Source organism: Dromiciops gliroides, chromosome X (assembly GCF_019393635.1).
Source record: "Dromiciops gliroides isolate mDroGli1 chromosome X, mDroGli1.pri, whole genome shotgun sequence".
Classification (NCBI taxonomy): domain Eukaryota; kingdom Metazoa; phylum Chordata; class Mammalia; order Microbiotheria; family Microbiotheriidae; genus Dromiciops; species Dromiciops gliroides.
This window is the reverse complement of record NC_057867.1, coordinates 9,188,528-9,208,899: the sequence shown is the minus strand read 5'-3', so window position 1 is coordinate 9,208,899 and position 20,372 is coordinate 9,188,528. Positions and strand designations below refer to the sequence as shown.

Below are 20,372 nucleotides of genomic sequence, written 5' to 3'. Positions count from 1 at the left end.
TAGGATTGAAACCCAGATCCTCCATAGTCAGTACTTTTTCTAGGAAACCACAGTGCCTCCAAAGTTAATAAGGTGCCCCAAGCACTGCCCCCCCCATAGATAAAATGGACTTGAAAAAAAGAGGATCTAGGAGATAATCCACTTCTGAACCCACCTTAATGTTCTCCGCACCCTGCATTCTTTCTCATCAAAGCAAGACAAATTGTCTCTCCAATAAAGTTGTCAGCTATGAGAATTCTGTGAGCTGTGGATTATATAAGATCGATTCTCCACAGTGTGCTGCTGCTGCTGCCCAAGTAGCCTAAGTCACAGGCCAATGGTGCCAGGGCAAACAAGCCTTCCCCCGCAGTCAATCCAGGACAAAACCCTCCTAGAAAGGAGGAATGAGCTAGTAAGCAGAAAGCAATCCCCCAAAGGCCTTCAGAGGTGGCAGAGAAGAAAAACAGGAGCCAATCCTTTTCTGCTCAGTCCCTGCTTGATTTTCTGTCTCTGATCATTAAGGTCTTGTTACTTACGGCACTAAATGGAGTTAAAGGGGATTAGATGGAATTGATGAAGTGATAATTATCTCTCTGTGGTATGTGATTTGCATTTGGTTAAGAATATATTTATGTTCCTGGCAAAAGCAGGAAATTCAAAGAATGAGCTTTTATGTGGAAATGTATATGTGACTCTTTGGGTCAGATGTTGAGGAAAGGATTGTTTTCCACAAAGACATTGGGGATTTCCCATTTCTTCGGCCTGGTCTGTGACTTCAGAGATAAAAGGTAGTAGGCTTCATGGGTTCACTGCATTTAATTCAATTGAACAAGCGTTTATTAAGTCCCATCTGTGTGCGAGGCATTGTGATGGGCTCTAGCCCAGCAATGAAGATAAGAATGACAATAATGCCTGCCCTCAAGAAGCTACCACTCTCTGGATGGGCTCTTAGAGGTCATTTAGTCCAGATCTCTCATCTTACAGATGAGGAACTAAGTCCCAGAGAAGTGGAATGATTAGGCCAGGGTCATATAGGTGGAGATTGGGAGGGGGTAGGATTCGAATCTGGGATTTCTGGCTTCAACTCCATTCTTCTTCTTCTACTTCTCTGATGCTCCCTCATTCCAAAGCTCTTCCCACACAAACAGGAGTTTGTATTTCCTAGTGTGATTCTGGGACAGAAAGGAGGCCCAGTTCGTTCTAGATGGTGTCTAAGTGTTCTTGCCAGCTCTCCAATGCTTGGATTTCTCTGCTCTTATCTGAGCATCCTAACAACCCTGTGAGCTAGATAGGGTGGGTGTTGTCTCTCCATTTACTAAGTGGCCCAGTGGATAAAGCACCGGCCCTGGATTCAGGAGGACCTGAGTTCAAATCTGACCTAAGACACTTGACACTTACTGGCTGTGTGACCCTGGGCAAGTCACTTAACCCTCATTGCCCTGAAATTAGGTTCAGAACAACTTACAGATTTGGGCCCAGATCCCATAGCAGGTTAGGGACAGAGCTACCAGCTTGCTGCCTCTCCCTACACCAACCATCTCCAGGTTTCTTTGCCCTATGCTAGTGGTGGCTGAGTTACTGGTAGCATCTAATGATTTAGGGGGCAGTATGGCATTGGATGGCATATGTCAATTTGACATATAATGAGTTTGGGTTATTTTCCCAAGTACCCGCCCAGCGGCATCCTTCAGTTGTCAGTAATATCCTATAGTAGGTCATGGGAAGAACCATGGAAGAGGCCTCTGGGTTTGCTGAATCCATCCCTCTCCCTTCACAGATGAACCCAAGAAGCCAAGGCCCAAAGAAATGAAGAGATTTTCCCAAGGTCCCCCAGCCAATCCTTTTGCTAGTGTCTCGGCTTTAGTAATATTTCAAAAGAAAATGGATGACACCTTGACCCCTCCCCATGACCCTCGCTACCCTTTGATTATTTCTGTGTCTGGTGGATCAATGCCTGGCACATATTGGTGCTTAATGAATGTTTATTGAATTGAATTGAATTCTTCATTGGAAGACAGTATCTTTCCTTCCAAGAATTAAGGAGATTGCCATGGAAGGTATGTTACATGACCTCAGCCCATCTCTTCCTACTCTGAATTCTTACAGAAATGAATCTGGGTTGTGTGATTGATTGCTTAAGCATTTTGTGGATATTAAAGTTTGAATAGGAGAGAGGGTACTGGAGTCAAGCTGTAGATTGAAGTCTCTGTTCTCTTGCTTATTAGCAATGTGGTGTTGGGTAAGTCATTTTATTGTTTGTTTTGGGAGGACGATGAGGGTTACATGGCTTGCCCAGGATCCCACAACAAGTGTCAAGTGTCTGAGGTCAAATTTGAACTCGGCTCCTCCTGAATTCAGGGCCTGTGCTTTATCCACTGTGCCACCTAGCTGTCTCTGGGTAAGTCACTTTAACACTCTAAGGAAGGCAGTATGGTCCAGTGGGAAGAACACTGGTTCCAAAATCAGAGGATCTGAGTTCAAATCCTACCTTGGGACCTTGGGCAAGTCTCTTGGCTTTCTTGGGCCTATGTAAAATGAAGAGGCTGGTCTAAATGGCCTGCAAGGTCCCTTCCAGTTCTAAAACCATGAAATAAGTTTCTGATGTTTCATCTGCTCAGGGCTCCTTTTCAGTGTTTCACATTGCTTTCCTTGGCTTGTTTATTCAGTTACCCTTAGATACTCTCAGGAGGGGGGTTCCTTCCAGGTTGTTATTCTATTTGCTTATGATGCAGAGGAGGTGAGGATTCCATTATGGTCATTGTGGAGATGGGAAATAGTAAGCTGGGTCCTGACCAGTGGAATCAGGCATCTGAGGCTCCAGGCCCAGCTCTACCACTTATGAGCTGTGTGACCTCAGGCCAAGTTCCTTCTCCTCCCTAAGCCTCAGTTTCCCCACCTATAAATTGAGGGATTCACCCTTCTGCTGTTGGTGTTTTCTTCTCCTGGGGCTGGGCCAAAACAGGTGGTGGAGTGGGGAGCTTAGGTCAGCTCCTGGCTTTTGGCTGAATGTCTAGCCCTCTTCCCTTGGCCTAAGACACCTAGTAGGTGGTGAGCAATCTCTTTTACAGAGTGCTCATTTTCGTCTCAGTGTTTCACAGGTTTCAGATTCTCTGATGCTAAAACAATAGCCGGAAAGAAGGCAATTGCTGACAAAGGCAGAATTGTTCAGCTTGCACTTCCATCTTTCTGCTTAGAGCGAAATACATCGGGCAGTTTTCGACAGAAGTCGGCAAATCCATTGGTGCTGAGCTATCACTGCAAATGTGGCTGTGCTGAGCAACTACACTCGCAGAGCCATTTATTACTGTCAAGGAGGCTTCCAGCCCTTCCAGATGAGGAGTGGGCACTTTCTGGCATGGATTTCATTTGAAGACGCATCAAAGAGCATGGAGAGGAGAGGGGGGAAAGCAGAGAAAAAATGGCCACATTAACTGTATCCTTAGGCCAAGGTTGCTGTCTCCATGGGAGAAATTGATCCTTCAAATATCACCAGAAGCAGGGGGCAAATATAATGGTGCTGTCACTTGGAAAGGCTGATAATTGTTGGGTTCTAGATTCTAAATATCTCAGTGGTTACTCGAACCTGCCTAGTGGAAAGGATCTAATGGATCTTAGAGCTGGACTTGCAGACTCCAAGCCCAACACTGTATCCATTATGTCAAGTGACATCTTTAGTGTAAACTTATTGTCGAAGAATGGCACACTTGCAAGAAAACTGGATCTCAAGGATACCCAGGGAAGAACTGAATCTAGACTGTTTAAGTTAGACGAGGAGGATGAGAGAAAGGAGGGCTAGGGCACTGTGCAAATGCAGTAAAGGGTGAAAGGAGGTGGAAGGGAATGTCCATGCCTAAAAGCAAGTGTATATGTCATTTTGTTTTGTTTTGTTTTGTTTTTGGTGAGGCAATTGAGGTTAAGTGACTTGCCCAGGTTCACACAGCTAGTAAGTGTCAAGGGTCTGAGGTCGAATTTGAACTCAGATCCTCCTGAATCCAAGGCTGGTGCTCTATCTACTGCGCCACCTAGCTGCCCCCAAGTGTATATGTCAATGGACAATTACATAGAAGGGAAAAGGTGGCATAAAACTGAAGGAAGGGAAGGCCACAGGTGGGGGAAAGGATGAGATAAAGTCTTCCAGCTGCTGCTTCTGGGTAGTGTTTAATGCTCTAGGGCTCAGTGAGGATCAGTAGCAACTCATCCCAGTCTTCTCCGTCTCTGGTCTTGAACAGTGAAAACGTATAGTTCAGAAGCACAGACCTAGAGGACCCTCCTCCCTCATCTTCAAGGAATGGTCAACTCATCTTCTATTAAGGCCCCAACATACCCATTTTAGAAAGATTTCCAGCAGTAATTGTTGAAACTGAATAGGATTTTCTGTTCTGCCCTCAGTTACCTAGAAAACCCATTTTGGAGAGGAACTTTATGTTTTAGTGGATTGTGCTGGGCCTCTAGCCAGGAAGACCTAGGTTAAAACCATGCTTCAGATGGTTGCTAGCTTTGTGACCACGGCACAAAGTGATGTTTCCACTCTGCGACTCAGTTTCTTCATTTCTAAATTGGGGACAATGATACCCATAATGTCCTTTTTTACGGAAGGGTTGTAAGGTTCAGGAAGGGATACACAAAGCCCTTGACAAACTTTAAAGCCCCCACCAATGTCAGCTTGCCATAATGATCAGAAATCGCTCTGGTTGGTGATAGTGAGGTTTGATCATACTTTCTGAATCTGGTGGGAACAAAGAGTGGAAAATGAAAGAGAGGATTTGAAAGGGTTCCCTATGACTTCACAGTGTGAACTGCCCAAGGCAGTTGCTTGAACACCCTTCTTACCTGTCCTCAAAACCAAGCCACAGCAAGGTGTGGAAAGGAAGCTTGGATTTTAGTTTTCTTTTCTTTTCTTTTCTTTTTTTTTTTTTGGCAGGGCAATGAGGGTTAAGTGACTTGCCCAGGGTCACACAGCTAGTAAGTGTCAAGTGTCTGAGGCCGGATTTGAACTCAGGTACTCCTGAATCCAGGGCCGGTGCTCTATCCACTGCGCCACCTAGCTGCCCCTGGATTTTAAGTTTTCAACCAGCCTAGGAGACAACAATGTTTGACTGATGACTTCTCTGCAGACAAATCAATTTCTCCAAGCTTCAGGTTTAACTTTTATTTAAACCTCCCTGAAGATGAATTAGCATGTCAGAACAACACAGGGATACTTTGCACTTCTCTCATTCCTCTTGGCATGTCTTTGAATCCTGGTTAACCCTCCCCCTGCCTTGCAGTCAAGGAAGTGTCTCCGTTTACACAGGGTCTGCCCTGTTTTTATTGCTCTGCAGGCTTCAACTCATTTCCATGAAGTTCTTAGTGTTATAATACACCACCTCTCCCAGGGATACTAAAGGAGGGCCCCCAGAGAGGGACTGTTTATCATAAAAGTGCATCCAGAGTGGATAGAGCACAGGCCCTGGATTCAGGAAGACCTGAGTTCAAATCTGGCCTCAGACAGTTGACACTTACTAGCTGTGTGACCCTGGGCAAGTCACTTAACCCCAGTTGCCTCACCCACACAAAAAAAAAAGTGCATCCAGCAAGGGGATTTCAGGTACTATGGCAGTTAGGGGGTTATTTGAGTGACAGGAATGGGGAGGGGGAGAAAAAGCAGAGCCCGAAGCCCCTTGACACTTCTCAGCTCTCATCCAGGCAAGTGACCTGTTTTACCTGTGCAAGAGCAAGCTTGGGACCAAGTGGAAGTTACAGGATTGTCCCCAGCTGTGTATGAAATGTCTTTTGGATTTGAAAGTAGGACCTGGGGAGGGGGGAGCAGCTAGGTGGCGCAGTGGATAGAGCACCAGCCCTGGAGTCAGGAGTACCCGAGTTCAAATCTGACCTCAGACACTTAACAATTACTAGCTGTGTGACCCTGGGCAAGTCACTTAACCCCAATTGCCTTACTTAAAAAAAAAAAAAGTAGGACCTGGGACCTCTCTCCATTGCCTTGTCAATGAAGAGACTGGAGCCCTAGTTTAGGACGTCCACCTCTGGACATGTTTACTTACAGTGCAAATAAACTCATCACAAATGTATGCTCCAACAGGAAATAAAGGACAAACAGCTAAAGTAACTCATAACATTTATTTTTCTCCAGATAAAGACAGAGTATTGTGGCCTTTTATTAGATATTGCACCATATGTTCACAGGTCAAAATGCATAGGGTGTATAGAAGGGGACTTTTGTAGCTCAAATCTATAACTGGTGTTGTATTAGGCCACCTAACTAGGGAACAACAAATTGGAAATAAAGGGCAGAAGGAGAGCCAAGCAGTAGATGATACAAACCCATTTGTATTTTCAAAATAGAATTAAGATGTTGGAAACACCTGGGCCTGGGACAACTCTTCTGATGGAATTGCATTTTCTAAGGGGACCAAATTGAATTTAACCGTTAGCAGCATGCTGATCTGAGAATGCACGTGGCTCCCATCGATTTGATTTCCCCTCAAAGTTATCATCTGACAAAGTGATACAGGGAGAGGGAAACAAAAAATAAAATAAAATAAAATAACACCCTAACTCCACCCATGAACGGAAAGTCCCAGATGTCAGGGATTCGGTGTTCAGTTGTCTCTGGAGAGGAGCGTGCTGCTGTGAAGTCACTTCTGAAGAGTTGCTGAGATGATATCTTGGTGTTGCCAAGCCAAAGTGGGATCTGTAGAATATGGGGCTGGGGGTAAAAACTAGTTGGTTTTTTCAGACCCTTCACCGCCCCCCCCCACCTCCCCAACCCCCATCCCCCAGCCCATATTCATACCTCCCGCAGCTTCCACATCCCTAGCCCTAGGTGTATGAGGAGGGGGAATCCCAGACAACGGGCCCACCCCCCTCACCCCCCACTCCCCCCACCCTCACCCAGAGTCAGCGGCACCTGGCCCCTTCCCGGCAGGTACCTGGGGGTTTGCTAGGCTGCTCCTGCCGGCCTCCGGCGCCTCACTCACAGAGGCACATCTTGAAGACTGCGTCTTCATCTCTGTCCGCGGAGGCCGTGTCCGGGTGATCGTCGCCAGCGGTTAGCCCGGACCACTTGGTTGGCTTGACCTTGACCTTGCAGGCCGTGGCCAGGAAATTGAGGGCCACGCGCCCGCTGCCGCTCAACACGGATAGCAAACACCACGACAGGCGGTCCCGGCTGCCGCTGCACTGGAGTGCTACGGTCACGGTCACGGCCACGGCCGCGGCCGCGACCACGGCCGCGGGACAGCCATTGGCACCCGAGGCCATGGGCAGCGGCGGCTCGGAGGGCGGCTCGGAGGCCCAGGCCCAGGCCCCGCAGAGTGGCTCGAGCAGTAGGAGCCCCGCCACCGTGTCCCGCGGCCATCGGTGCTGGTGGCGAAGGTTGCCGCCGTGGCGGCTGCCCGGGGCCCACCGGAGCCTCATGCTCCGGGCCTGGGCGTGGTGGCACATGCCTGGACCACAGAGCCACGCTTGGTCACGGGGCTGCCTCCTCTCAGATTGGTTCAGGACAGGACCGCTCCTGAGAGCGGAAGGACTTAGTAAGGTGGCCGCTTCAAAGCTGCCACCTTGGCCAACCGCCTTCGCTTCACTATGGTAACAGGCCAGGGAGTTCTATGGCTCCCCATTGGCTGGCCTGCCTCACAAAGAGCCTGACCGGCCAATGAAGGGCTCTGGAATGTTGGAGGTGGCCCTGACCTCACAGAGAGCACAGGGCTAGCCGGGCTCAGGCACAGGCTGCGGTGCCCCAAAGTAGAGGGGCTTCCCTTCCTCGGAGGCCTTCCAGCAGGGCTTGAAGGGCTACTTGTCGGGGGACATTGTGAAGGTGCTTCTTGGTCACTCAGACCTTGGAATGGATGGCCTCTGGGGAGGGGGAGGCCACCAGCTCTCAAGGTCGCTCTGGGACAGTTTTCTTAAAGAAACTCCTTCTTGGGGGGGCGGAGCCAAGATGGCAGAGGAAGGACATTAAACACATGGGGCTCCTGATGCAGTCACCCTAAAAATAGCAGTAAAGGAGCCCTTGGGGCAGAGAAACACACTGAGATTTGGGATAAGAGTTTTCTCTAGCTATAGATAGATTTCAGGGGGTGGTTCTGGGCCAGGAATAAAGCCTAACCCCGTAATGGGGGGGGGGGTAAGTGCAGGGGTACCAGTGGACTGCAGGGAAGGATTCAACTGTCTCACCCCAACAGGCAACCAGGAAGAAATCATGAGCGGCTGAAGGCCCAGGTGGGGGAAGGGAGCAGGTGGGCTCATCAGAAGCTAAGAACCACACCACAGAAAGGTTGGCTGCTTGGCTGCTTGGCTGCTTAGTAAGTAGGCCTGGGGTTATCTCCAGACCTGAGAACTGGCCAGGTGAGATTAAAACCTGTCACCCCCAACCCAAAACACCTGGGACCCTCTGAAGCTGGGAACAGCAGTGGAGCTGAGAAGCAGCCCTACCCCCACCCACCCCCCAGTGGAGAGTTTAAAATCAAATGAAAGTGAGGCCAGGCAGGCTGAGAAGAAGTCCAACCATCCCCCGGACCACAATGTAGCTTGAACAGTGTGTATCCTGGAAGCAGCACCACACTTTAAGAAGGAGTTAAAATGGCCTCAGACACTTAACACTTACTAGCTGTGTGACCCTGGGCAAGTCACTTAACCCCAATTGCCTCACTAAAAAAAAAAAAAAGGAGTTACAGCCAAGAAATAGTAATCCAGGATGAGTAGGCAGAGAAAGCAGACCATCAAAAACTTCTTTGGTTGAGGCCAGTGCTTCTGATAAAGGCCTCATCTCTAAAATATATAGGGAATTAAATCAAATTTATAAGAATCCAAGTCATTCCCCAATTGAGAAATGGTCAAAGGATATGAACAGGCAGTTTTCTGATGAAGAAACCAAAGCTATCTATTCCCATATGAAAAAATGCTCTAAATCTCTAATGATTAGAGAGATGCAAATTAAAACAACTCTGAGGTACCACCTGACACCTATCAGATTGGCTAAAATGACAAAAAAGGAAGATAATAAATGTTGGAGAAGCTGTGGGAAAATTGGAACACTAATGCATTGTTGGTGGAGCTGTGAGCTGATCCAACCATTCTGGAGAGCAATTTGGAATTATGCCCAAAGGGCGATAAAGCTGTGCATACCCTTTGACCCAGCAATCCCACTTTTAGGTCTTTTGCCCAAAGAAATCATGGAAGGGGGAAAGGGACCCACATGTACAAAAATATTTATAGCTGCTCTTTACGTGGTAGCAAGGAATTGGAAGTTGAGGGGGTGCCCATCAATTGGGGAATGGCTGGACAAGTTGTGGTATATGAATACAATGGAATACTATTGTGCTGTAAGAAATGATGAGCAGGAAGAGTTCAGAGAAACCTGGAGGGTCTTACGTGAGCTGATGATGAGTGAGATGAGCAGAACCAGAAGAACATTGTACACAGTATCATCAACATTGAGTGTTGACCTACTGTGATGGACTATATTCTTCTCACCAATGCAATGGTACAGAAGAGTTCCAGGGAACTCATGATAGAAGAGGATCTCCAAATCCAAGAAAAAAAAAAAGAAAGAAAGAACTGTGGAGTATAGATGCTGATTGAACCATATTATTTCTTTTGTTTTGGGTGCTCTTGGTTTTTTTTTTCTTTCTATTTTGAGGTTTTGCATCACTGCTCTGATTCTTTCTCTTGTAACAGGATTAATGCAGAAATAGGATTAATGTTATTATGTGTATATATATGTGTGTGTGTGTGTGTGTGTGTATATATATATATATGTATATGTATAGAGATATATAGATATAACCTATATCAGATTACCTGCTGTCTAGGGGAGGGGGGAGGGAGGGGGGAGGGAGAAAAATCTGAAATTGTAAAGCATGTATAAACAAAAGTTGAGAACTATCTTTACATGTAATGGAAAAAATAAAATACCTCATACATTAAAAAAAAAAACTTCTTTGGGATAAGGTAGACCACAATACAACCTCAGAAGAAGAAGGTAATAACAAGAGAGTCATGGGAAGGGAGTGGGATGGAGAGAAATAGTTATGATGATTAATTATAATGGCAAAACATATGATACCTACTTTGCTGGGCTTTTATGAAGAAAATTCTCTGTCAAGCTTAAGGTACTATATACAGGTTATAATGAACAGGATACTATCAGAAAAACCTGGAAAGACCTACATGAACTGAAGCAGAGTGAAATGTACTGTATACAAAATAACAGCAATAGTGGGGGACGATCTGCTGGGAAAGGTGGTTATTTTCATCAAGGCAATGATCCAATATAACCCTGAAGGATTTATGAAGATTGCAGCCCATCTGCAGAGAAAGAACTGATAGTATCTGAAAACAGATGGAAACACATTTAAATTTTTTTTTCTTTTCCTCTTTGACAATTCCTTAATCTGAAGTTTTGTTTTTTTTGACTGTTTTCTCTCACAACTAGCTAATATGGGAATTTTTCCATGACTACTCATGTATAACTTATTTAGAATTGCTTGAGTTCTTGTGGGTGGGGGGTGAGAATGGAGGGGGGAAGAGAAATTGAAACACAAATTTTTTTAAATGATATTAAAATTCTGTTTTTACATATATTTTGGAAAATGAAATTCTATTCAGTCACCAAAAAAATAAATTTATGAATCATTTCTAAAAAAAAAAAAGAAACTCCTTTCCCAGAATACCTCCAACCAAATGACAGCCTTCTATGTAATCAAGCCCTGAGTTCAAACCAGTGTGTGTGTGTGTGTGTGTGTGTGTGTGTGTGTGTGTGTTTGAGAGAGAGAGAGACAGACAGACAGACAGACAGACAGACAGACAGACATGTGGGGTTAAGCAGAAGGGAAAAAAAATTGAATCCCTCATCCATATAAGACCCCTTCAAATACCTGGAGACTACAATCACTCCCCCCACACCCCAAGTTTCCTCTGTGTTACAGTCCACTTTCTTTGTTGAGTCCTATTTTATTCCATATGAAAGAACCAGCCATTGAACCAGCCACTTCCAAGTGGTCCCCCAGTCTCTACTTCCAGGCCACCAGTGAATGGGATCCCTCTACCTATGGAATCATCCTACTCCACTTTGAGATTACTCTCGTTATAAGGATGTTTCTGTACATTGAGCTTCTTTGAAACATTGAGAGCACCTATCTCTGTCCTAGGGGAAATTCTGGATATGTTCCAAAAGGAACAATATATCTCCCCCAGAACAAAGTTGTACAACGTGACAGCCATGTTGATTTTTGTATCACAACCATAATACGTCCTGATGCTTTTTCTAGTTGTTGTCGAGTCATTTTTCAGTCTTATCGATTCCTCGTGACCCCCATTTGGGGTTTTGTTGGCAGAGATACTGGAATGGTTTGCCATTTCCTTCTCCTGCTCATTTCAGAGATGAGGAAACTGAGGCAAACAGGGTGAAGTGACTTGCCCAGAGTCACACAGCTAGTAAGTATCTGAGGCCACATTTGAATTCAGGTCTTCCAGATTCCAGGCCTGGTGTTCTATTCACTGCAGCACCACCCAGCTGCCCCTATCTTTTAGTAGTCCACATCATATATTCATTCACAATATACTGGTAATTGATGGTGAAACAAACATGACTTCCCCAGTATTTCTCTTTTCTTGAATAAACTCAGTATATCTCAGAGAAGCAACTTAAAACTGCAATAAGACTTTTGGAACACCTCTTATATCGAGTGCTAAACTTGGAGGGAAGAGACAACCTGGGTTCTAATCCTGCCTCTTACATTTAACTAGCTTCATGACCATGGGCTCTCTGGACCTCAGTTTCCTCATCTCTAAAAGAGAGATTAAATGTGTCTAGCACATATACTTGACAATGCTTATTTAACTGAATTGAATCAAGTAATGCCTATAGTACCTATCTCACAAGACTGTTCTGAGGTACAAATGAGATAATGTATATAAAGGGCTTTGCTGATCTTTAAAAAGTGCTATAAAAATGTCCATTATTATTATTATTGATTCTTGTCTCTTTCAGTTCATTCCCCCGCATAGCTGCCAGTCCTCTTTCTACTCACTTCAATAATTCAAGGACCCATAATTTCTCCCACAAGGGCACTCCTTCATCTTTATCCCATTTTAAAACCATCTTAAGCTCTCTTTAAATGTGTTTTCAAAAATCACATTCTGGTTGTGCTGAAGGGATTGGGGGTTTTTTAATGTCATTGTTTCTGGTAACTCCATGCCTTTAACAGAAAATCATTTCTATTTGGTTTTATGAATTAGAAACCAGTTGATAAGGCATCCAATTGTGTATAGATGCAAGCCATAGATCAGAAAATAGGTCGGGAAAACTAGCAGACTTCCCCAAATCAAACAGACCAGATAAAGCCTCAGAAATGGGAAACAAAAACAAGCTATAGGAGAGAAACGAAGAAGATTGGCCCTTTCCTGAGAGCCAAACTAGAAAAGTAGACAAAGATTTTCTATATTCTAAGCTCACCACCCTATCTGCTATGTCCCACTGGATCACATCTTGGGGCTCTGAAAGGGATTCATATGTCCATGGGGCTGTGGCAGATTACTCAAAGAAGCTTCAGTCTCTTCTTTCTCACACAAGCCATCCCCTGGAGTGCCTACTTCTGGGTTAGTGGCAGGGACTAAAATTGAAGGTAGAGCCCTGAGCAGGAACAAATATGAGCAGAGTAAGAGTAGAGTCCAGTTTGGGAGATGTCTATTGACGATCGGCCAGAGAAATGAAGATGTCTTGTAAGTACTAAGAGACTGTAGGATTAGAATCCAGGAGGTCAAGATTGCATATGTCTTACTGAGCATCAGAATAGAGGGTATTAGGAATATTAACACATGTTTTGCTTTGTGATTGATGCAAAGTATCTCATGCTGATTGTAAGTAAAAGTATGCCTTGGATTTTGGGGAAAGGCAGGGAGAGGGACTGGTGATTTGTCCCAGAGATCTGTGGTGCTTACCGTCCCTGCCAGACTCCTTCCTCCCCAATCGTGGCAAATAGCAAAGCTCCCAAAGGGGCCAGTGCCTGCTGGACTCTGCATGCTAATACAATGTCTCTTTCTTGAATGTTTCTCCATCATTTGCAAGACAGAAACGTTCCCGGCCCAGACAAGTTCACTGGCTTAGGCTTTTCTTAGCTTAGTAGAAAAGCAATGTCTGAACAGGGTTTGTAGACCTCCCTCGGGAACAGAACAGTTCAGGTACAGAGAAAAAAAGGCAGCCAAGAGTCGTGAACCTGCCATCCCCAGCAGGATGCAGTACAGTTCCAGATCAATACATAGGAATTCATAGGACGGTCTAGCAGCAGCACCACCAGCAGCAGCAATAGCAACAGCAGTTGCAGCAGCTCAACCCCAATTCTGGGACACAAGGCTAGTTTTCATTCAGAGACAAAAGAAATCCAGAATCTTGTCCCAGCTGAATGCCTTTGAGCCCAATGGGGATGGTGGCTAGGAGAGAAGAGTGGATTTGGCTGGACTCAGGCAGACCTGGAGGTCAACTCCTACCTCTGACCTTCACTAGCTGTGTGAACCTGGACAGGTCACTTCACATGATCATCACTTTTCTCTTAAATTAAATTAAATTTTTTAACATTCTTATTTCTTTTTTTTTCTTTTTGTGAGGCAATTGGAGTTAAGTGACTTGCCCAGGGTCACACAGCTAGTAAGTGTCAAGTGTCTGAGGTCGGATTTGAACTCAGGTCCTCCTGACTCCAGGGCCAGGGCTCTATATACTGTGCCAACTAGCTGCTCCCATCAATTTTCTCATATGTAAAATAGAGATATTAATACCTATAGTGGCTATATCACAGGAGTCTATGAGGATCAAATGACAAAATGGATGTAAAGGGTTTTGTAACCCTTACATTGCTATATAAAATCCTAGATATGTAATTATGTCCACATATATATGCTGTCCTAAAAGCCATAATGCAATTTTAAGCTGAATAAGCTTAAATTTCACATATATAAGAAATATATGTAAATAGTTGTATAGATTAAATATATATGAAGTATATATACATATTTTAATATATGAAATGTATGCACACATATACACAAAATACAAAGTATATACATATGTGTATGCCTGAAATATATAAAGTATATATGCACATATGGATATATTAAATATATTTGTGTGAAGTATAGAATACATATATGTATATATGAAATGTAAAGCCTTTTGTGATGCATAAATATACATCTATACATTTATGTGTGTATTTACATGCATACATGCCTGCATATGTGCATGTCTATGTATACACACATAGTCCAGATTTGTTATTTTATCAATGTGGGGGACTCCCAGTATGGAAACTCCATCAATGCAGATCAGCCACTCTTTTGTCTGTAGTTTACAGTCTTAGAGAGCTACCTGAACACTGGAGCTTGCCTGATCTTTCTATAGTCACAAAGAGTGTGTGTGTGTGTGTGTGTGTGTGTGTGTGTGTGTATGTGTATATATCTATATGTGTATCTGTATATGTTGTAGAGAAGGAAAGTAAGTGGGAAGCAGAGGGCTACGTTGTATAGAGCCCTGGATTCAACATCAAAAGACCTAATCAGCTTCCGTACCTGGCTCTGCCACTTCCTAGCTATTTGACCTTGGTCTGATCCCTTCCTTTCCTCTGTAGAATGAGGGGCTTGGACGAAGATGACCTTCAACATCCCTTCCAACTCAAACTCTATGATCCTTTCAAATTTTCATAAACATTCTAATGGTTAGAACCAGAATATGCATTTTCCAAGATCAGAGCAAAAATACAAGAGAAAAATATATATATGTGTGTGTGTGTGTGTGTGTGTGTGTGTGTATATATATGTATATATATATGTATGTGTGTGTGTATATATATATATATATATATATAAAATGAACTCAAGTACTCTGAAAAACCAAATACCCCCGCACTCAGAGGGAATGTTCATTTTCAGAGAAAATGTTCAGCATGTAACTAATCATCCATTACTTCCCACATTTCTCACTAATATGGAAGTGCTTAGGAATAATAGCCTATATTTACAAGGTACTTTACATATATTATCTCAGTCGAGATAATAAATGTAAATCATTACCCTTTGAGGTAGTTGGGCTAAGTATTCTTATCCCCATTTTAAAGATGAGTTAACTGAAGCCCAAGGGGTTTGGTGGTTAAGGGAATCGCCCAAGGTCAATCCATCTACTTAGTTTCAGATTCAAGATTGGAAACTCCAATATTGTGACTCCAAGGACTAGGCTCTTTGCCCTGCAATGCTCTTGTTCCCAGAGGAGGCCGTCTGTGAAATAGTCAGATTCAGAATTTAATCACTGGGCATATTGTCTTGAAAACTGATTGATGGAGAAGAAAGGCTTTTGTTCCAAAGCCTCTTGAGTTGGGTGGACAAAGGGGCATGTGTAGACTGCATTCTTCTGTTGATTTTACTCTTTCTGGAATTGGAACCCAGGGAAGAAAACCTTTCAAGAGCTTAAACCTTTCTATAGCTGAGAAAGACCAGTTCCTGTAACTGCCTCCTTCCGAAAACTGACACAAGGAGAAAGCTGGGCCTTTTTTCCCTTGGCTAAGTCTTTTTTGTAGTAAGAAACATTTTTTAACCATGAAAACCTGTGAAGACATTTTTGACTACCTGCTATCTGATCCATCAGGGAAGGGGTGCCAAAAGTGTCCTTGAACACGGGCAAAGCCTCCTGTGTCGTGTGCCCTGCTGACATTGTCTCTTGGCACTGGCTGAGGCAGGAAGGGCTTAGAGTAAAACTGCTGAAGCACAGAGCCCCGGGGAGTCACCTCGCCAGACCTGCACAGCTGTCACCTGGGAAATCAGAGCGGTGATTACCCAATCTGGCTCCAGCGCTATAGCAGTACCTGGGGCGGGTGCCAACATCAAGAAGAGCTGATGTTTTTGTAATTTGGTGTCCAAATAGTCAGTGATATGGCGTCCATGCAGAGAGTCAAGCTGTCCTTCCTCTCATGGATTTGCATGAGCTTTTGTAAAGAAATTGAAATTTGGGTGCCCTGTGCTATTGACCTTTCTCCTTAAGAAGGACCCATTTTTTCATCTCTACTGACATTTCACTTCACCTTCTCTCCTTTTCCTCCAAGGGCATCCTCCATTTTCCCTATGACTTTACTCACTATGGAAGGATGTGGAGTGGTGACATCCATCTTTTGTTCTGCCTTGCTTAGTTCTCTGGTGACTCCATGATAAGCCTCTCAACCAGGAGGAGAGACCTTCATTCTTCATCTGCACTATTACTTGCCCCATTTCCTATCCACTTCAGGAGCCTTCAAGGAGCTAATTGAAAGGGGGACCAAGAAGTACTTGGGGGAAACTGCATGGCCCCACTTAGTGTCTTTACTGGGCCACAAATCTACTGGGGAAGTAGCCAGCCTCCTTTTTATCTTCCTACCTCCAGTCTGATCAAAGACGCAAAGGTCCCATAGGTGTCCAAATATTGTAGAAACAAAGTTGGTGCTCATCCATTGGGGAATGGAAAAACAAATTGTGCTACATGAATGTGAATGCAATATGACTGTCATAAAAATGGCAAATAGGAAGAAGTCATAGAAGCATGGGGAAAAATATATATATATATAAACAGATGCAGAACAAACTGAGCAGGACCAGGGAAGTAATATGCACAATGTTGTAATGATATAACCAAAAGAGGGAAAGGGAATTAACTGATATGTAATTATAATGGCAATCTTGGCCCTGGAGAAGAATTGACAAAATGCATCTCCCTAACTTCATCACTGAGGTGATATACAATGGATGTGGAATATTGCATGTACTGTCCAACATTGTCAGTATTGATTGGTTTTATTGAGTTTTGTTGAGCTGCTCTGATTCTCTTTCCTTTTAAATGTTATAAACTAGTCATGTGGTACAGTGGAAATAGTGCTGACTTTGGGGTCAGAGTCCTGGATTCCAATCCAGGCTCTTCCACTTACCAGTTGTATGGTGTTAGGCAATCTGCTTAGTCTCTCTTGGCCTGTTTTCTCAAGTCTAAAATGTGGGAGCTAGACTAGATGACCTTACTTGTCCCTTCTAGCTCCAAGTCTGTGGTCTTATGATCCGGTGATGGCTCACTGGAGAAGAGAAGGGGGAAATATATATTAAGAAATGGAGGTAAAATGAAAGAAATGGAGGTGATATAAAAATAAAAGACAACAATAAAGAAGACAAAAATTTTTAAAAGAAAAAATAATCCATTGTGAGAATACAAAAGCTCAGTTCTTTTCCCTGTAAAGTGGGAATAATAATAGTCATAACATCTATCCCAAAGTTGTTGTGAAGAACAAATGCTTTGAAAACCTTAAGGCACCATACAAATCTTAGCTATTATTTTTAATAGAATTTTTTAATTTTATTTTTTTCCAGTTGCATATAAACATAGTTTCCAACATTCATTTTTGTAAGATTTTGAGTTCCAAATTTTCCTCCCACCCTCCCTTCCCTCCCCCTTCCAAAGCCAGCAAGCAATCTGATATAGGTTATATATTACAATCATATTAAACCTATTTCCACATTAGTCATGTTGTGAGAGAAGAATCAGAACAAAAGGGAAAAAACACAAGAAAGAAGAAACAACAACAACAACAACACAAAAAAAGTGAAAACAGTATGTTTCAATCTGCATTCAGACTCCATAGTTCTTTTTCTGAATGTGGAGAGAACATTTTCCATCATGAGTCTTTTGACATTGTCTTGGATCATTATACTGCTGAGAAGACCTAAGTCTATCACAGTTGATCATCCCACAATGTTGTTGTTACTGTGTACAGTGTTCTCCTGGTTCTGCTCACATCACTCAGCATCAGTCCACTTAAGTCTTTCCAGGTTTTTCTGAAATCTGCCTGCTCATCGTTTCTTACAGCACAATAGAATTCCATTACATTCATATACCACGACTTGTTCAGCCATTCCCCAGTTGATGGGCATCCCTTCAATTTCCAATTATTTGTCACCACAAAAAGAGCAGCTATAAATATTTTTGTACATGTGGGTCCTTTTGTCAGCTATTATTATCATTGCTGTTATTATTATCCTATTGTTAACTTTTTGATGGACTTTAGAGAGAAGTCCTAGGATAAGACACGTCATTATCCTGCCACTTTTCTTTTATATTTAATGTTTTGGAGACTATTGAGCTGGTGGATAAAATTCCCACATTTTGTAGTCAAATGAAAATATTAGGATCTAAGTTCATCTTCTGGAAGTGTCTTTGTCCCAACTCTAGTAGCTGTCAGGATGATGGGGATAATAAGTACCTCATTATGTTCCCACCATTTTGATATCTTCTGCAAAGGCCCTGTCGTTTGAAAGTTTTTCATGTCATGTAGCTTGGAGATTATACACCTTTGATATGGCGATATGAATGAAGACTGTTGTTCTGAAGTTTTGATGTGTTAATGTGATATCCAGGTGAATGTGGGCAACAGTGAACCTGGAAGAACATTCCCATTCCTGTACAGTTTATTGGTTGGGTTCTCCTGAATGTTTTGAAGCCTGTAGGATTAGAACTTTGGAGTTGGAAGGGATGGTTTTCATTCTTTCTTATAACTTCAGTGCTTAGCATTATACCTGCCACACAGTAAATGTTTAATCAATGCTTGTTGATTGATTGATTGATTGATTGATTAAACCAACTCCCTAAAAATACTATGTTACATAGCTATTGTTCTTGACGTTATGTTATAGGTATCAAGCTTTAAATGGAAAACAGTTTTCTGTGTGGACATCAGATTATCTAGTATTTTCTTTATACTTGAATCTATTTTAATATTTACAGTACATGAATAAGCCACGAGTATGGAACTGACTAAGAAGTTTTGTTATCATCAATAAAGGCAGTGTTATGACACTTCGGGACAGCTTATTTACTGATGTCGAAATTGATAGGCTACTTTTTATACCCCTGGGCCTTTTGGGCACAACCTTTTTAATTCCTTGGCCAATATATTGATTCTTGTAAGTGTTTGTAAATTTTTTAAAACAATATAAGCTCGGTTGAGCAGCCCACAGTGGAGACCCTGAACGGGGGCTGGCTGGCAGGGAGGGATGCACCACTGCGTGGTGGGCACCGAAGCTGGCTGAGGCCAAATGTAAGGAACGAGGCACAGTCCTGGTCCAGGTACAGCTGGTCCAGATGTCAAAGCAGTTGGACATGTTCAAGACCAACTTGGAAGAATTTGCCAGTAAACACAATCAAGAAATCCAGAAGAATCCTCAGTTTTGGTTACAGTTCCAGGACATCTGTGCTACCATTGGGGTTGACCCCTTGGCCTCTGGAAAAGGATTTTGGTCTGAGATACTGGGTGTTGGAGACTTTTATTATGAGCTTGGTGTTCAGATTATTGAGGTGTGACTGGCATTGAACCATTGGAATGGAGGTCTGATCACTCTGCAGGAACTACACCAACAGGTGCTGAAGGGAAGGGGCAAGTTTACTCAGGATGTCCATCAAGATGACATCATCCAGGCCATCAAGAAACTGAAGGCCCTGTGCACTGGCTTCAGCATCATTCCTGTGGGAGATACTTACCTGGTCCAGTTAGTCCCAGCTGAACTCAACATGGATCATACCATGGTGCTCCAGCTACCGGAGAAAAATAGTTACATGACAGTCAGTGAGATCAAAGCAAGTCTCAAATGGGAGACAGAAAGAGCTCAGCAAAGTGCTGGGGCACCTACTCAAAGAAGGGCTGGCCTGGCTGGACCTCCAGGCTCCAGGGAAAGCATACTACTGGCCACCAGCTCTCTTCACTGACCTGTCCTCCCAGGAAATCACAGCTGAGGAAGCCAGGGAGGCCCTCCCCTGACTCTAGAGGGAAGCAGACCAGTGGGAAGAGTGGAGGAAGGCAGGGCAAGATTTACCAAGGGAGCCTGAAAAATAAACATTTTTATAAGAAAAAACCAACAATATAAGCTCTTAATTCTTGTATAAAGTACAAAACATGTAATTGTCATGTAACAAAGGAATCGTTGGTATACCTTTTTTTTTTTTGCAGGGCAATGGGGGTTAAGTGACTTGCCCAAGGTCATACAACTAGTGTCAAGTGTCTGATGCCAGATTTGAACTCAGGTCCTTCTGAATCCAGGGCTGGTGCTTTATCCACTGTGCCACCTAGCTGCCCCCGATCATTGGTATTCTTACTGGTTTTTTTTTGTAGATGTGATGCCTTTTATTAGGAGAGATAGGATCAGGATTGTGTCTAAGAAGAAGCTGGTAACATTTTGCTAATAATTCCTGTGCCCCTGTGAAGCTTTCAGACCAGGAATCACAAATTTCCTGTGGCTGTCACTTTCTGTTTTTGCAGAGAAGCTAGAGTTTCAGTCTCTTCTCTCAACATACTGTTGTTATTCATTACTTCAATGTTATTCAAGCTTTCCTTTTTTATTAGATC

General features: G+C 43.4%; 1 pseudogene; it reads left to right on the top strand.

The window, feature by feature from the left end:
• The first annotated feature begins 7,420 nt into the window (after positions 1–7,420).
• On the top strand, positions 7,421–19,787 carry LOC122733866 (annotated as a pseudogene).
• Positions 19,788–20,372: the final 585 nt, after the last annotated feature.